The sequence below is a fragment of the Cyclopterus lumpus genome, chromosome 22 (genome assembly GCF_009769545.1).
Source record: "Cyclopterus lumpus isolate fCycLum1 chromosome 22, fCycLum1.pri, whole genome shotgun sequence".
In the NCBI taxonomy this organism is placed as follows: domain Eukaryota; kingdom Metazoa; phylum Chordata; class Actinopteri; order Perciformes; family Cyclopteridae; genus Cyclopterus; species Cyclopterus lumpus.
In genome coordinates, this window is record NC_046987.1 from 18,647 (window position 1) to 36,120 (window position 17,474).

Genomic DNA, 17,474 nt, shown 5'->3' on the forward strand with positions numbered 1-17,474 from the left:
AAAAAATAAAGAAGAGCGCAAGATACTTCTTGCTATGGCTAATGGCCGAATAAATATTAAGAGTGGCAGGTGCCCTGTAATGGGGTGCACTTACAAGAGTACCAGACTCGACAAGCATCTGAGGAAGGGCCACGGGGAGCTGGAGGAGGGCGAAAGGGAGGCAGCCATAAAGTCGGCGAGATATAATTAGGCGATGGCTAAGTTGAGGGCAACTGAGCAATCTGTTCCAATGGCAACATTGCTGGATGTTGAAAACCCGGAGGAGGATCAATACAACACCAGGGAAGAGGAAGTGGAGTCCTGCCAGGGAGAAGCCTGCATCAAACTTCAAAAGGCTCACTCACAGCTTGCCACCAGGCTAGAAAAAGTTGAGCTGGAGCTGGTGAGAGTGCTCCAGCTCAACCACAAACTGGTCAAGCAGTTGCACTGGCCCAATAAGGTGAGTGGGACTGGCTGGAAGATTAGAAGCATCATTCTGGTTGTTGTTGAGTTGTAGTGGATTTTATATACACTTGCACATGTAGATAAGAGAGGTTATGTTTTAAATTAATACATAATGAAAGTTATGATAATTAATTTGAGGAATATTCTGAGGAATGTATTATGAAGCATAAGAGAGGATCACTGTTTTATTATTCTGTTTGTTAATGACAAATGTAATGATTCATTGTATGATGCATGGGAATGAATGGATGTTTTATTGTTTAGACAGTAGTTAAAGGGATGCCGATTAAAACCTGAGATGTTGCTTTTATTCTGAAGGCAGGATAATAGGATTTTATTCTGAAGAGGAACTTCCTGTCCTTGACCGGAAGTGTGAGCTTTGACCCCCGCTAGCTTATCGATTTGAGGCATTCTTTGAAGTGGCCAATGGAACTAACCCTCAGGTGTGAACCTCATGTCTTATTCGCTGGTCAGCGTAGCATGCTGTGTCTCTGAAAGGTATTTACATGAATACCTCCACTAACCAATGGGAGCTTAGCTCAGTGAATGGACTGCGAATAAAACTAATTGTGAGACGTGAATTTGGTCTCTTACGTGGTGACGCCAGACAGAAACTGCTGGCTAAGACAGGAGACTGGAAGCGAAGCCATGTGAGCGCGTTCGGGACTGGACCATGTATGTATACAGATGACTCTTGTTTGTTATGATTAAATAATGATTATTATATATCTCTGGCTTCGGAGCTTCTTCTTCCAAGTACAAGGTAGCTCGAGATTCTCTGAACTCTTACATTGTCTAAATAATAATTGTAATTATACCCTCTGTATTTCTGTTTTTCTTTTTTCTCAGCAGAAGCCAGGGGGGTAGGGCATAATGAAGAGGTGCCTTGTCGGGAGGAGGTGCCTGTTCAGGAGGAGGTGCCTGGTCTGGAGGAGGAGGTGCCTGGTCCGAACGTGGAGGTGCCAGAGGCCTCTTGTGTAGTCGAGCCACCGGAGAACAGCAACCACGATTCCCAGGCTGGGACCATGGGAACACCGTACAAGGCCTATCGGGGCAGCGGAAAGGGTTACGGGATGAGGGATCTGCCCCTCCCCAAGTCTATTCGTAAGTAGGAAAAGTACATTCAGTGTGGTTTAGGATTCTATTTCAATGTCAAATTATGAACACATTTAGATTTTTACATCTCAGTTGCCTACTTGGACGAATATAGGAGCCACCAAGAGGGGTCTGCTCCCTCAAAAAAAAAGAAGGACAATGCCTTGTCTAAGACAAGCAGGGTAAAGTCCTTTCTTTTTTTTCTGGGGGCCGGCAAGAAGGACTTGGGGACATGGAGGTTCCTCGACAACCCTCAAGGAATCAGAGAGTAAGCCTTGTTTTCCCCTGCAAATGGAGCATTCATGACACAAAAGCCACCTCCGCCTCCACCTCCGTCTACAATTCCACCTCAACATCCGGGGTGGTAAGGCATCGTAAGGTCAGACGGGACAAGGCAGACGAAACCAGTGGCGAGGTGTCGTACCAGGAGTCGGGGGACTCTGACATTGAGAACGACATGTCAGATAGTGACGAGGACAAGGAACATATAAGTAAAGATAGGTTGTTGTTTAAATTACATGACAGTTGTGTGAAAACGGAACCTCTAATAATCAATGTGTTTTTGTTTGTGCTTCCTCAACAGACGCCCAAAAAACCCCGGTCCTGTATGGAAGCAGTTGTGTGTTTGAGCCCCCTTAATTTAAATTCACCGCCGAAAACCAAGGTCCAAGTCAACATCAGCACCAACATCCAGAGGTCGGCGAAAGCGAGCGTTGAACGGGCGAGAGTGACAAGGGCCAGAATGAGAGAGAGAGAGCTCAAGAGAGGGAAAGAGCAAGACAAATAACTTTACACACACACACACACACATTGTTAATTGTTCATAATTGTTTAGATAGTGTGTTTTAATAGAGTTTGATTTGTTTGTGTTCTATAAATATTAAGTGTTAATAATTGTTCTGTGTTTTAATAATATTTGTTTGTGTTGAATGTATTTTTTTCAACCATCAATCACTGTCCTCCTGCTTATTCACACAAATAAGGCATTTAGACATTTTCTTACAAGTTAATTGATTTGCACATTGGGATAATATGATAACCAATGTTAATGGGCTGGAATGGCCCTTTCTGACTTAAAAGCTACATTATGACACTTTGACTAAAGATTTTAGCGCACTAATGTACTCGGTACGGCCATTTTTAACTTATAAGGATTCATAGGCCACTCGGACTAACCGTTTTGGTGCACTAATGTACTCGAAAAGGCCCTTAATATCCTTATAAGTCAAAAAGGGCCTTTCAGAGTACATTTGTGCACCAAAACAGTTATGCAAAGTGTCCTACAGGTTGGCACACAGCCAATTTCCTGTTCTGAAGGGTTTTGAGGGGATTTAACCCCATGACCTGTTACTAGGCTCTGTCGATAGTGTCTGTGCAAAGTCTAGAGTCTGTGGGGCCAAGTATGGAGAAATGATGGCACGTGTTGCATTTGCCAAAAAGCCAAATAAGGCCTTAAAGGCCCAATTTGACATTTGACCCTGCTTTTGGGGCCCTTAACTTGCTGCGATTGCTCCCAAACTTCGGGGTATTTATAGGCACATGCCCCTCTTGATAAGTGGCTTTAAAGTAATTAATCTGATTTAAAAGAATAGTTTGTCCAAATAACTGGATTTTTTAAATCCCTCCGTTTTGCTTGAAACTTTGCACAGCAGTAGCTATACACTCTCCCAAGGCCCCCCTTAAATTTCAGAACCCTAGGATATTTTGGGAATAATATTTTTTTAACTTTAAAAAGTTTTTAAAAATCCTATTTCGTAGAATTAAACGATTTGGCGAGATATCTACGTCTCGTTGCTCCAAGTGGTACGGTTGAGGATATCTCGCAGTGACAAGTGCTACACTTGTTCCCACTTACGTTCCTTATTCAATGGTGTGGCTGGCAGGCTATGCAAACAGTGTTCAGCCAGATTGACGAAGCGATCAGGGGAGACAGAGTTGCTGAGACATATAGGTCTGTTAGAAAACGTCTGGTTTACGACTGTACACCGATTGAGATGCAACCTGGTGTGTATATTCCCATGTGTTGACCAAAATCCGCCAGCCCCCCGTCTTCTAAAAGGAGAAATGCCCAGTAGGTTATATTTGTTGTCTGTTTTTAACTGATACAGAAATCATAAATGTTGGTTATACTGTAAAATCATGTTTTTTTTAAATCATGTTTCTTTTTTAAATCTCATTACATACAATGAAGACAACCATCGAGTGGGCCATTGTTACTGCTAGCCATCATCCAATCTGTGATGCTGATGACGAGGGGGCAGACAGTTCAGCAGAGGCGTCTGGACGTGTTCCACAGACAGCAGGAGTGTTGTACATATACATAACTGGGGTTAAAATCAGCTGCAATCCCCAGACCACCTGACTGTTATCCCCGGTATTCCTAGACGGGGTTAAAATCAGTGTGTTACATTTGTTGAACACGTCATATCTGCTTACAAGAAATGGATCTGTAATGGTTGTCAGATTGCTCTTCCCAGTCAGGACCAGCATTCCTGCATAGAGCCGTTGCAGGAGACGTTCTACGGGGTGTATTTTGATCAGCTGATGCAGAGGCTGTGGCTAGAGAATTTCATACTAGCCATTCACACCTATCTGTTCCTAAATGGTCTTCAAGCCTCCAACGAGCATGTCCACAGAGTTGCTGAGATGATCACCCACGAGCTGAAAGCAGCAGTGATTGATGAAATTCACAACATGTACGATCGAATGAGTGGCGATGATACACCCAACATGGACATGCTGCGATTGAATAGATTTCAAATCTGTGACCTTTTATAGCGTGAATGTTTTTTCTTTTCCTTTTTTTATTATTACCTGGTTTTAAGTAAATTCAAGTCAGTTTATTTTGTAATATAGTGTAGCGCTTTAACAGGACATTCAAGACGCGCATGTGGAGATATTTAACGTCTGTTAATTCATGCCGCTATGTGGTTCAGGATCTTAAAGCCTTTAACAACTCTCATCATAGATCTATAAAGATGGCACCAGTAAATAAAAACAATGAAAAGATAGTATTCAACACGCTGTACAAGCTGAAGCCTGAGAGTTTTAAATTTAACAAGGGTGATACGGTGAAGGGTTATAAGCAAATCTTCACAGATGAGCATTTCACAATATCAAAGTGCATAACTAGAGACCCTCCTGTTTATAAATTAACTGACACAGGAACTGGTGAATGGTACCTTTTATGAGAGGGAGTTACAAAAAGTATATCAAATAGAAAAGATATTGTCAAGGTTAAAAAAATTTTTTTTTTAAACTTGTTCTGGTGAAGTGGCTGGGTTGGTCTGAGAAGTTTAACATATGGATACCGTAAAAAGACGTAGTGGACGTGTGACGCTTGATAAAAAGATGCAGGCATATGACCGGACCATTCCCATCTAAACAGACCTCCGGAGGGACCCGTGTCATGGACAAAAACGGCTTTTATGTTACGCTGCCTAGCAACGCATCACATGCTGTATATCCTAATAAGATATGGCATTACAGGACCAAACTAGCAAAAGCTAGAGTTCTGAACGAGCCATATGAGGTAGGCCTGATAGAAATCCAGTATCCAAAAGTATGGGATCGTTTTACAGCCTCTGATGCCAGTGTAATAGTGTATTATACTAAAACGCAGGTTACTGCAACAATAGTGTTGGCCGTGGGTTTTTATGGGTCTATACAGGGCATCGTTAGCAAGTTTAATACACAAATCTGAGCCCACAACAAGTTAGCACAACATTTTCAGGTTATGATCTATAACAGTGTTAAAAAACGTGTTTACTTCACGGGGGTGGTAGAGGGAGTCACCATGACATTTAAAGGACAATTGGCTGAAATGTTTGGATTTAAAATGTTGCTGATGAGCAGAGACGTATACCCACTCTGACTTATGACAAGCCACACTACACGTCGCTCTCCAAAAACGTTATTGACGATATAGAAATAGCGTTAAAAGACGATCAAAATCAGTATATACCGTTTTTATAAGGAAAAGTGGTTGTAAAGCTACACTTTAGACCAATAAGACAGTTTATCTAAATATTGGTGGATGATTGGGCACACTCCGTATGTTCGCGACCATGGTAGATGTCATATTATATGAATCAGGCAAGCGGTGATCTTCCAGGTTTTATTGGTGCAAGTACCCAGTATGGAAATGGAATAGGAGGCATGTTTCGCAGTCTGTTCAGAATGGCCATACCCCTTTTAAGAAGAGCATTTAGTATAGCGAAACCGCATTTAAAAACAGCAGCCCATAGTATAATGGAGGATGTTGTATCTAATATTGCTAAAAACACTGTCAGCTAGACAGGAGGGGAATGGCATGCTTGTACGTACCCCCAGGGGTTTGAAAAGACCCGTCTACTAGGGGGCGTAACCGGTCAGTTGCTAGGAAACGTAAAACCACTAGTAAAGCCAGAAAGCCTGTCAAAAAGAAGTCGGGAGCCAAGAGGCAGATAAAACAAGCTCGTTCTTCGGCTAACGACATATTTTAAAAAGAAAAAATGGCAAAGAAAAAAAGGATAGACCGGTGGTACAAAACTATGGCGCTTATTCATATTCAATCTGCAGAGAGTGTGAAGACTGAGCTGGATCTGTTTACAGTTCCATACACACAAACATCCATCGAGAGATCTACATTTCTCGAAATCCTCCCCTGTATTGGCTATAACCGATACGGGGCCCCTGGAGTTCGACATATCATCCAGCGGCGAGGACTATCTGGACCTGAACGATACATATCTGTTGATGAGGGTGAAGATAACCAAGGCAGATGGGACCGACGCCGATGTAGGTTTCATAAATTATCCAGGTTGCACAATATTCTCGCAGGTGGATATTATGGTAGGGGACAGACTCATCACAATCCTCAAACACCTACCCATACCGTGGAATAATAGTGTGTCTGATCAACTACGGAAAAGACACCTTGCATACACAGTTCAGTACGGGGCTGTTTAGTAAAGACACTGGGTCGCATATGAATTCGATCAGCCTTGAGAAGGCGATGAAATTACGAGTTAGCCGCCAACGGCGTCTCCACGGACCACCACAGTGTGAGGAGTCATAGTCTTACTAACCTGAGACAGATAGCCCCGACGTCTCAAATAATGAAATATTTTGTAAGGATTGTCCTGGGTCACCCGAGTAGACAGGTCTCAGTCTTCCAGGACCCCTTGCAGTTTGCATACAGGAAGGGTGTAGGGGTAGACGATTCACTACTTTTTATCCTCCACAGTATTTATAGTCATCTTGAAACCACTGCCAAAGTCATTTTTTGACTTTAGTGCTTTTAATACACTCAAACCACACCTTTTAGCTAAAACAAACTTATGACTTTTAAACTGCACAATAAAACTACTGCTTGGTCTTGGATTGCCTTTTGTCTAGATGCGTCTAGTGCAGACCTGGGCATGTGGCCCTTTGGTTGATTCTGACTGGCCCGTCTGAGGTTGATTGGAAATTACAAAATAAACATTTTCTAATTTCACCTCTTGCATGGACTAATGCTGCAGTGCTTTTATTTTGAAGTGTTTTATTCACGTAATGACGCAAAACGTAAATCAAATACGTGCGCATGATTGAATCAAGTGTACGAGCAGGGACAACGACAGGGAGGAGCAATCTTTTCACGGAGGTAGTTGCATGCATGGACACGCTGGGCCTAAAATGGGACAGACTGGTAGGTGTCACAACGGACTGCTGTCCAAGTCTGACCGGGAAAAATGTCGGACTTTGGAAACGTATGCAAGATAAAGTGACTGAAATCGACCAAATTAGAAATTGTTATTTTTGCATTGTATTATACATCAGCATGTGGTGTGCAAGTCAGTGCTAAAAAGTAACCATGTTATTGATGTTGTAACTAACTTAATTTTATCAGGGCACAGGGCATTGAATCACAACCAGTTTATTTCACTTTTGGAGGAGCATGAGACTGAACATAGTGACATTACACCACAGATGGCTCAGCCTGGGCAAAATGCTAAACAGATTATGGGCGCTGAAAGCAGAGATTCAAGAGTTCTGCAAGAAGAAAGTCAAGAACATCCCAGGGCTCGATTTTTCATTTGCTGTGGATGTGACTGCACTGATGAATGAACTGAACACCAAACTGCAATGCAAGGGCCTTTTTGTTCATGAAATGCAGCCTGGTGAAGGCTTTCATGAGAAAGTTGCAGTTTCTCTCAAGCCAACTGGACAGCAACAATCTCACTCGCATGAAAACCCTGAAAGAAGTCACATCAGCTGATCACCTCCGCAGGTACTCATCCAAGCTAGGAGCACTGCATGGTGAGTTTAAGGCGATTTGAAGATCTCAGAATGATCGAGGATGAAATGCACATGATTTCCTCTCCCTTTACCTGCAGTGTGGGTAATGCACCCAGTGATGTTCAGCTGGAACTCATTGACCTGCAGTCTGATGTGGTACTGGCCAACCACTTCAAGTCAGTCACTGCTGGATTTTTACTCTTCTCTCAAGGAGGAGAACTTTCCAAACATAAGGAGACATGTTCAGAAGATATTCGTTCTCTTTGGCTCTACCTACACATGTGAACAAACACTCAGTAATGAAGTTTACAAAATCCAGGTATAGATCCTCTCTCACTGATGATCATCTGGCAGCTGTGCTTCGCATATCCACCTCAGACATTAAACCTGACTTTGATGCACTTGTGAAAGCCCAACAGAGACTAGATTTCTCTCACTGAGCAAGAAAAAAGAACTGAAACAAAATCTAATGAGGTGGTTAGACTAGAAATGCTGGCATGTAAAGGCACCAAATAGTAGTGAACTGGGTCATTTTCTTTGGAGGCCTTTTTCTCAAAATCACAGTTCAGTGACAATCTTTATATGTATCTTACTATTTGGAGTACAAAGACAATATTGTATATCGAACTCAAAATGTGTTTTGGGGTGAATGTGCCTGAAAATGATCACTAATATAATGAGTCACAAATGGTAAAAACTTTCATAGTTTGTTTTGGTGTTTTATTGAATAAATAACAATTTTTTTGAAGGCAACCTCGTTTTTTTCATTGCTTAATCATAACATACTAAGTACTCTTACCAGCTTGTCAAAACAATACTATATACACACACACACACACACTGCTTTTATAAAGAAATATAATTAATATTATGCAGAATTGAGTTCAGCCTTTTGGCCTGGCCCTCCACAATATAATAATTGCCTACCCCTGGTCTAGTGTGTCAGGCTTGATAATAATAAAAAAAACTTGACACTTAACTAAATCTGGAGCACAACAGGGAACCGTTTTATCCACCTTTTTATTCTCACGTTATACAGCTGACTCCTGTAACATCCAAAAGTTCTCGGATGACACTGCTCTGGTTGGTCTACCTACCCCGAGGCAATAACATGGCCTATAAAACGGGAGGTCGAATCATTTGTCAGCTGGTGTAGTGAATTTCGTTAAATAAATGTTGGAAAGACCAAAGAACTAGTTATTGATTTTAGAAGGAGGTCTCTCCCCAGTGATAATTGCAGTAAATTGTAGTCATAAATATCTTGGGGTCCATCTAGACAGTAAATTGAACTGGAAAAAGAACACTGATGTTGTATTTTAAAAACAGTCCGTCAAGATTTTTCTTGAGGAAGCTTAGATCCTTTGATATCAGCAGAAAGCTTCATGTATTTTTATCAGGGGATCTTCGCTAGTGTCCTCTTATATGCTGTGTTTTTAAATGGACTCAGAAGTTGATTCAGTGTTCTACTGAACGACTCAGGTCTTTTGTTCCAGCAGCAGTTCGATGTTTTAATGAACACCTTTAGTTTTTTTTTGGGATTTAGCATCTTTCTGATGGTCATGTTTTAAAGTGGCATCTTCTGGTTTTGTTTGTTCCTTGTAGTGAGTTTCTTTTTCTGTTGTGCTCTGGACTGTCTATTGTTGTCTGCATGAATTGTTGGTGGAAAATGAGTTTCCCCACTGGGGATTAATAAAGTTTTCTAATCTAATAACCTAAGCGGTTGGGGCCCATGGGTGCAAAACTGAAAGTTCGACACTGCTCATGACCAAATTATTTTTGGCCCGATGAAGGTCTAACGTGACCAAAATGTTGCCAACAATGTTCAGTTCTATTTATTTGTGAAAAAGAAAGTGGTGTAATTGCCATTGGCTCCCTTTTTCTTTGAGGGCGCGTCACAGGCTCGACCTGGTCTGAAGCTAGGTGCCGTAGCCTGGAGTGAAGCTGCTAAGGAACCAGGTGCCTCGGATGGAGGCCACCAACGTCTGGAGACCCACACCAGGCCAGCCTCCCTGCATGTAGCAGTTCTGTACTCTAGTTGTGTAGTATTAATTCAGTCACATTTGAGCTTGTATTGGCTCCAACCAACCGTTTTAGGCAGACAGCTCCAGCAGCTTCGTGACACGGAGATAGTTTACTGGTAACGTAACACACACACTAGATTTCTCACGGCACACTTTGTGGCAACAAGCTCCCGGGACACAAAGATAAATATTCCAGATAGTATCAATAGGAGGTGTTGACCTCCTGGATATAAGGTTTCAGGCTTCTGTTACCACTTCTCTCACAAGCGCAGGAAAGGGCAGAATCTAGTGCGGCAGACCACTATCCTCCCCAAAAACCGGATACAACACCCCCATGCACAAGGCCAAACGCTAGAATACCTCTTGATGTGAGAAAGGAAGACATTGATCACTTCCCAACATGGGAAACCAGGCAGAGATGCAAGCACTGCACAGGCAATTGTCACATTTTTGAGGGCAGAGACTCAGGAGCAGAGGAATACACAGGAGTCAAGGTGAACTGAAACCAGTCACATGAGGAGCTCAGGCTGGAAGGCACCGTAACACAAGGGAATACAAAAACAATCTGGCCCAGAACAAGGAGTAGACACAGACTAAATACACAGGGGAACGAGACACAGGTGGAAACAATGAGGGCGGGGCTTGCAATACACACAGGAAGCACATTGGGTGTTACAGCAATCACTTCTCACATGTCTACTGTGGGAAATGTAAAGTTAATCTTCGCCTGAACAACATAATTAGTTATTGTTTCTAAAATAAATATTGTTGTGATCAATAAATGTACCAATATGCCTGAAAAAAATATATGTAAATGACATTTTCTCATTTCTTTTTACTAAAGATCAAATAAACCCTTTAGTATCCGAAAATCTGAATATTATTAGATGTCAGGCTTCTGTAGAGTTGTAATGTTTTTTTATATATGCTTGCACATGTAAATAGGAAAGTCCATGTTTTAAATTAATACATAAGAAAGATATGATAATCAATAAGGGATATTATGAAGAATATTCTGAAGGAATGTGTTTGGGAAACATGGGAGAAAAGTCACTGTCACTGTATAAGTATGTTACTGTAAAGGTGTAATCACTGAATAAGTATTATTGTAACTGTATGCTGATTGTTTTATGTTTTATAGTTATCATAACTATAAAGATGACTCAGGTATGAATGGAATGTATTGATCCAAGGAGGCGTAGTCAAAGTAGTGGTCTCCCTAAGAGACTGGAAGAGTGGCATTTATTTTGAAGGAGCCCATCTTACTGTTTAGGGCCGAAAGGGAAGAGATAAGAGAAGTAGCATTGTGGTTTATTGCTTCGAGAAGTCCGCCTCTTTGTACTGATAGGCAAATAGCATGCTGTGTAGTTGAGGTATATGCATGCATACCTGATACTAACCAATGGAGAAGCTTTATGCTCAGTGTATGGATTGTACTTAACCTTTCGAAACTCTGTAAGGCGTGGCATTTGTCCTCTCGCGTGAAGGCGGTAGACAGTTAACTATTTTAACAGATTTTGATTAATATAAATAGTTATTATAGCCTGTGGACCCAACGACACGTGAGCGCGCCCGGCTGGGACAGAAATATATGCTTATGATCCTTATTCTTTTATTAAATACTTTATATTTTAAATTACTGGTCTCAGGACGTCTCTCAAAGCGCGGGAAGCTCAGAATTTCGGTTGAACTTAACACTTCACAGGGTTAAGAAAGGGAAATACAATACAATTTTATTTATATATATATTTCTCATTAGTCCACAAATACACAAAATACAGTCAATGCCTAGTTAACGGCGACAGATTAGCAACTCACGGTACCGTGGAAAAAGGTGACTTTGATACACTCAGCAGCGTGATGAAGTTGCACTCCCACGATGAAATCCCACGGTGAGAAGAACGGGTCACGGCACCAATGTACCAGTTGTGTACTCTCTCTTGAGGAAGACAGCTCCAGAAGATTCGTGACACGTAGATAGTTTACTGTTAACGTAACAGACACACACATTAGCTTTCTCTTGGCCCACCTCGTGGCAACAAGCTTTTAAATAGGGCCATTGGCTCCCTTTTCTTTGAGCGTGTCACGGGCTCGACCTGGTCTGCAGCTAGGTGCCGTAGGCGGGAGTGAAGCTGCTAAGGTTGTAAAAGTGTATTTCAAAGATTGGTAGCCCGGTGTATCTAATAATGGTCAAGCAACTTCTAAATTCAAGATGTTTTATTCACAGATAAAGTGTCGGCGCTGCAATTGCAAGAGCAGGTGAGAGGTCCGTTCAACTCGCAGGTTGAAGTGGAACTCTGACACCAAACACGGAAAACTGTCTTTTTTACACAAGGATACCATGAGTTTTGCTTTCCAATCACCTGCAGCTTAAATGATCCTGTTTAGATCCCTAGTATGGAGGACAGAAAATGACTTAAGTATGAATAAATAAATGCATGAATAAATACAGGAATAAATAAATAAATGCTTAAATAAATGTTTAAATAAATAAATAAATACAGGAATAAATAAATATAAGTTGATACCTAAACAGGACATCATTAAATAAATCTATTTCTACATTTCTTCATTTATTTATGCCTGTATTTATGTGTCCTTGTATGCAAATGAGCTGGGGGGGTCCGAACCTCATTGTTAAACACGATTGGTGAAGTATTGGAGCAAGACAGAAGCAATCGATCCCTAGCACATGGCCCCTGTAGACCAACCAAGTCATGAAGCTGTCTAGGCTAGCAGCACTCATGGCTTCGACCCGGCGGCCGCTGGCAGACTTGCTGCGGGATGCGGCTGAGCAGCTTGTGAACTGTAAGTTTCTGTTTAAACGTTTAACGTTAGGCAGCATAACAACAGCAATTGTTTAGCTACCTTTTAAATACTGTTGGTCAAGGTGCCAACATACTAACGTTATATTAAGCTGAACTTGGGAGCCATGTGGTGTTCACTGCTTTTTTATTTTTTTGCAGCACCAAGAATCGCAAACAACCCAAGTTCCCCTCCAGGGCCTCACAACATAACACCCAGGCACCCAGTGGATGGTAGGTTTCTGCAGGGAACATGTTTCCATGCTAAATCCCTTGTGTAGACTAAATAACTATCGCAGTGATGAGTGATTTATTTATTCATGCTGTGCGTCATGTGTGATAGGATTCAGTTGGCCAACACGTTTCTTCTGCAACGTCATTATTCTCTTGTACTGATTTATAGTTTATGCTCGATCTTCACTTGATTCTAGCCGAGGTTTCAAGACTGTTTGGTCGGTACAATGGAGGAAGGACGACGACAAGGAGGCGAACGGTTGCTGCTCCTGCACAAGTTCAAGTCTTTGCATGTTGAGTTTCATAGAAATGAACTGACCTTAATTGCTGCCTAAAAAGGGAACCAATTTAAAACATGTTTTACAATGCAAAAACCTCAAGTATGGTTCTTTAAAATAACAATGCCCTGATTTAATTAAAGTTTCATTATTAGAATTGAATGTCTCATTTTCCTTTCTGCTGTTTCATTGTGCTTTCTATTCTCTTGTTTGTTTTGGAACAAGTGTTAACTGATAGTATAAAATCAATCTGTCAGATGGTCTTGGAGAAGATAAAGTGGCCAACAGAAGATGAGGACGAAGACAGTGATGTCTCTTTGGAGGATACATGTCGGATCACAGGATTCCTTCGCACATTATTGAGAACGGTAAATTAACTCACACAGATCTTCAAAAGTAGCTACGTCAAGGGCAGTTAACCATCGCCTGAACCCCGTTGATAGGTCCCTTACCAACTCCACGTATGTCTGACCTGTTTTCCTCTCCAAGGTCCTAAAACGCTGGCGATAGGCCTCCGGCACCAGCTCATACACCTTCAGCACCGCAGCTTTTATCTTAGCACAGCTAGAGCTGTCCTCCAGACTCAAAGAGGTGTACGCTTCCTGTGTTTTCCCTGAAAGGACACACTGAAGCATAAGCGCACAGTCCGCATCGGGCCAATCCCTAGCCTTCGCTACACGTTCAAACAACAAGAAGAAAGTGTCCGGATCCCTTTCATTAAACGGTGGCAACCAACGCAAATTACTACCATCAAAGCGATACCCCGCAGGCCGGGGCCCCTGCGCTTCACCGGACAACTTGCCATCCTCGATCAGAGACAAACGATATCTCTCCAGCTCTATCTTTGCAGTCTCTAACCCTTGTCGGCTTTTCTCCATCTCCTGGCGGCTTCTCTCCATCTCTAACTGCTTTTTAACTTCCAATTCATGTCTACTCTTATCATGCCCCATCTGCAGCAGCAAAATCTCCTTCTGCTGCTCAAACGTCAGTCCATGAGTTTGAAAAGACCCAGCAGCAGGCATGGACAAAAACTCCTGTTTACCCGCAGCCATAATCCCCACCTCGATCAATTTAGCCTTTTTAATGTTCTCCTTGACGCGCTTATCTCCCTCAACCACCACAGAATAATGCTCTGCAACCCGGAGCAACTGCTCTTTTGTGCACGCGTCCAGGGACTCCTGAGACGGCGCGTCAATGAACGCCTCAGCCTCTGACATGTTGGCTATCTACCACGACCATCGGACCAGACAGACACCACAAAGTGTACCCTCGTGCGCAACGAGGAATAATCCTCACCTCGGTTTGGAGTCTCCCCGCTATCTAGAGAGCAACCCAGCTAACTAAGCTAAACCCTAATCTTCATGCAGCTACTTGTGGTGGGTATTTATGCACTGAAGACCGCTGGTGTAGCAGAGCGACTAGCAAGCTAGCAACTCTCCTGAAACCACGGACATGCTCCCAAGCAAGCTTCAACCACATTCACCACAGCACTACACCCAGCCCAACGAACCCAAAGGGAACGTCGCTACAGTCTACCCGGGGCAACTCCGCACCACATTGATAGCATTACGCACAGAGCACTCTGCAGAGTCCACTGAACCCGTCGCAGCACAAACCCAACGACGATCCTCCTCCAAGACCGGATACGAAAAAACCGAAAAATAAATATGCCCGTCACTTACCCATAGCTCTATCCCCCAAACCGCTGTCCTTTCCATTGAATGACTACCCACGCCTCGCTAAGTATACCAGCGGCACAAATGACAACAGAACGACGGAGCGCGCTCCAAACAAACTTTTTCCCAAGCACACGCACATCCACTACACCTCCGCACACACAACGCCGGTCACGGTGAAAAACCACCACAAAACACGGGAAAAAAGCTGGACGAGCCCCCAATTTGTCATGACCCGGCTCTTAGGCCATAACAAATGCCACAGACAACAGCTTGGGGATACTTAAAAAAGGTTTATTGAAAGCATAAAGAAACGTTTACCTGTATGACGTGTGGCAGTCAGTAACATTAGTGGTGTCCATGTGCGTGCGTGCGTGCGTGAATGATGGTGTGTAGATGTTGCGGTGCAACCTAAGTGTAACCCAAAGACCAAGAGGTGAACGATCGCAACGGTCTAGTACGCTCCAATAGAACCGCCCCCTGAGCAACACTAGTGCCGGCCTCTTATGCCGTTGTCAATCCCGGCCCAGGTGCGCTGCATCATGCCATCTGTCCCGCACACCTGCCGTGATCAGGAGCCGTCACAATAGAAACTTGTAATAGTTCCCCAAAGGTTAGCTTGGGGACAGACCCAGGCGCGCTTTAAAAGTGATCAGCAAAATCTTAAAATCAATTCTAAAACTAACAGGGAGCCAGTGGAGAGAGGCCAGGACTGGAGTCATGTGAAGCCGTCTGTTAGAAGCCAGAACTGGAGTCATGTGAAGCCGTCTGTTAGAGGCCAGGACTGGAGTCATGTGAAGCCGTCTGTTAGAACCAGTCTGAAGCCGAGCTGCTGCATTCTGGACTAGTTGGAGGCGGGAGATGGATTTATGATTTATGAGTTGCAGTAGTCGAGTCGAGAGAAAATGAGTGCATGAATGACTTTTTCCAGATCTGAGCGTGATCTGGAAAAAGTGGGTTTGATTTTTGACATTATTCTTAATTGAAAGAAGCAGGACTAGACAATTTTTTCTGTGACTCAAAATTTAATTGAGAGTCAAACATTACACCCACATTTCTGGCAACAGGTTTTAAATAAGCAGCCAGGGGACCAAGTTGACTCTTGATGAGACTGGTGTTATTGTTTGGGGAACTGAATAATATGACTTCTGATTTGAGTTATTGAGCTGAAAAAAATGTTGAGCCATCCAGCAGTTAACGTCAGAGCGACAATCTAAGACAGCAGCCAGGCTCTCTGGGTCACCAGGTCTCAGCGGAAGGTATATCTGTGTGTCGTCTGCATAGCAATGAAAAGATACGTTGTGTCGCTGGAGGATTTGGCCGAGTCGAAGCATGTAGATAGAAAATAAAAGTGGACCTAAAATTGAACCTTGTGGTACACCACAGGTAATGTGAGTCATGGAAGACGAGTGATTACCTGTGGTGACGATCTTAATAATAAAACCAGCCAAGTGCAGTGTCCTTGATGCCAACCCAGGTTTTGAGGCGATCGATTAAAATGGCGTAATCTATAGTATCAAAAGCTGCACTAAGGTCTAAAAGAATTAAAACGGAGCTCTCCTCCCTGTCTGCTGCTATAGGGAGGTCATTAGTTACCTTGAGGAGGGCAGTTTCTGTGCTATGAAGTGCTCTAAAACCTGACTGAAATTTCTAAAATATATTATTATGATTCATAAAAGCTAGGAGTTGTGTTAAAACCACTTTTTCTAAAACTTTTGATAAAAATGGAAGTTTTGAAATTGGCCTAAAATTGGAAACAACAGAAGGATCAAGCTTAGGTTTCTTTAAAAGAGGTTGTACGATTGCATTTTTAAAAATCGATGGGAAAGTACCACTTGCTAAGGAGCTATTTATAATTAATAAAATACTGGGCCCTACAGTGCCAATAACCTATTTGAGAAATTTAGTAGGAATAAAATCAAGGCTGCATGTGGCTGATTTCATGTGTGATATAAGTTGGGATAAAAAGGGCAATGATACAGGCTGAAAATGACAAATAGTTTTGAATGTCCCTACTGGTATGTAAAACTTGGGTTGGGGGGGTAATTTGTTGACTTATTTCATTTACCTTATTATTACAATAATGTAAAAACTTCTCACACATTTCTTGTGAGGCATCAATAAAATGACAGGGGGAGGGGTTTATGACCTTGTCTATGACCTTGAATAAGACTCTGGGGTTTGAATGATTGTTTAGAATTAAATTGGAGAAGAAAGAGGTTTTTGATTCTTTAACTGCCTTTTGATAGTTATTCATTCCTCTTTCCAAATATTATAAAATATGTGGAGGGCAGTTTTTTCCATTTTCTTTCCATTCTCCTGCAGTCTCTCTTAAGTTCTTTGGTGGATTCATTTAGCGTTCAGGTGACAGTCTTCACTGAAGGCGTGGGTTCGAATCCCACTTCTGACAGAAAGTGTTTATTACCGGTTGAAAGCCGGTATGATGATAATAATATGATGTTGGGAAATATATAATAAAACAACAACAACAATTGTTGGACATATATATTTATTTTTTTGTCATATTATATTAAGAATCTTGGATCTTGTGTTGTAATTATTGCACCACCATATGATATCTATGATCATTTCCACAGAATTTAGTCTTTTGTAAGTCAGGATGGCCGAGCGGTCTAAGGCGCTGCGTTCAGGTCGCAGTCT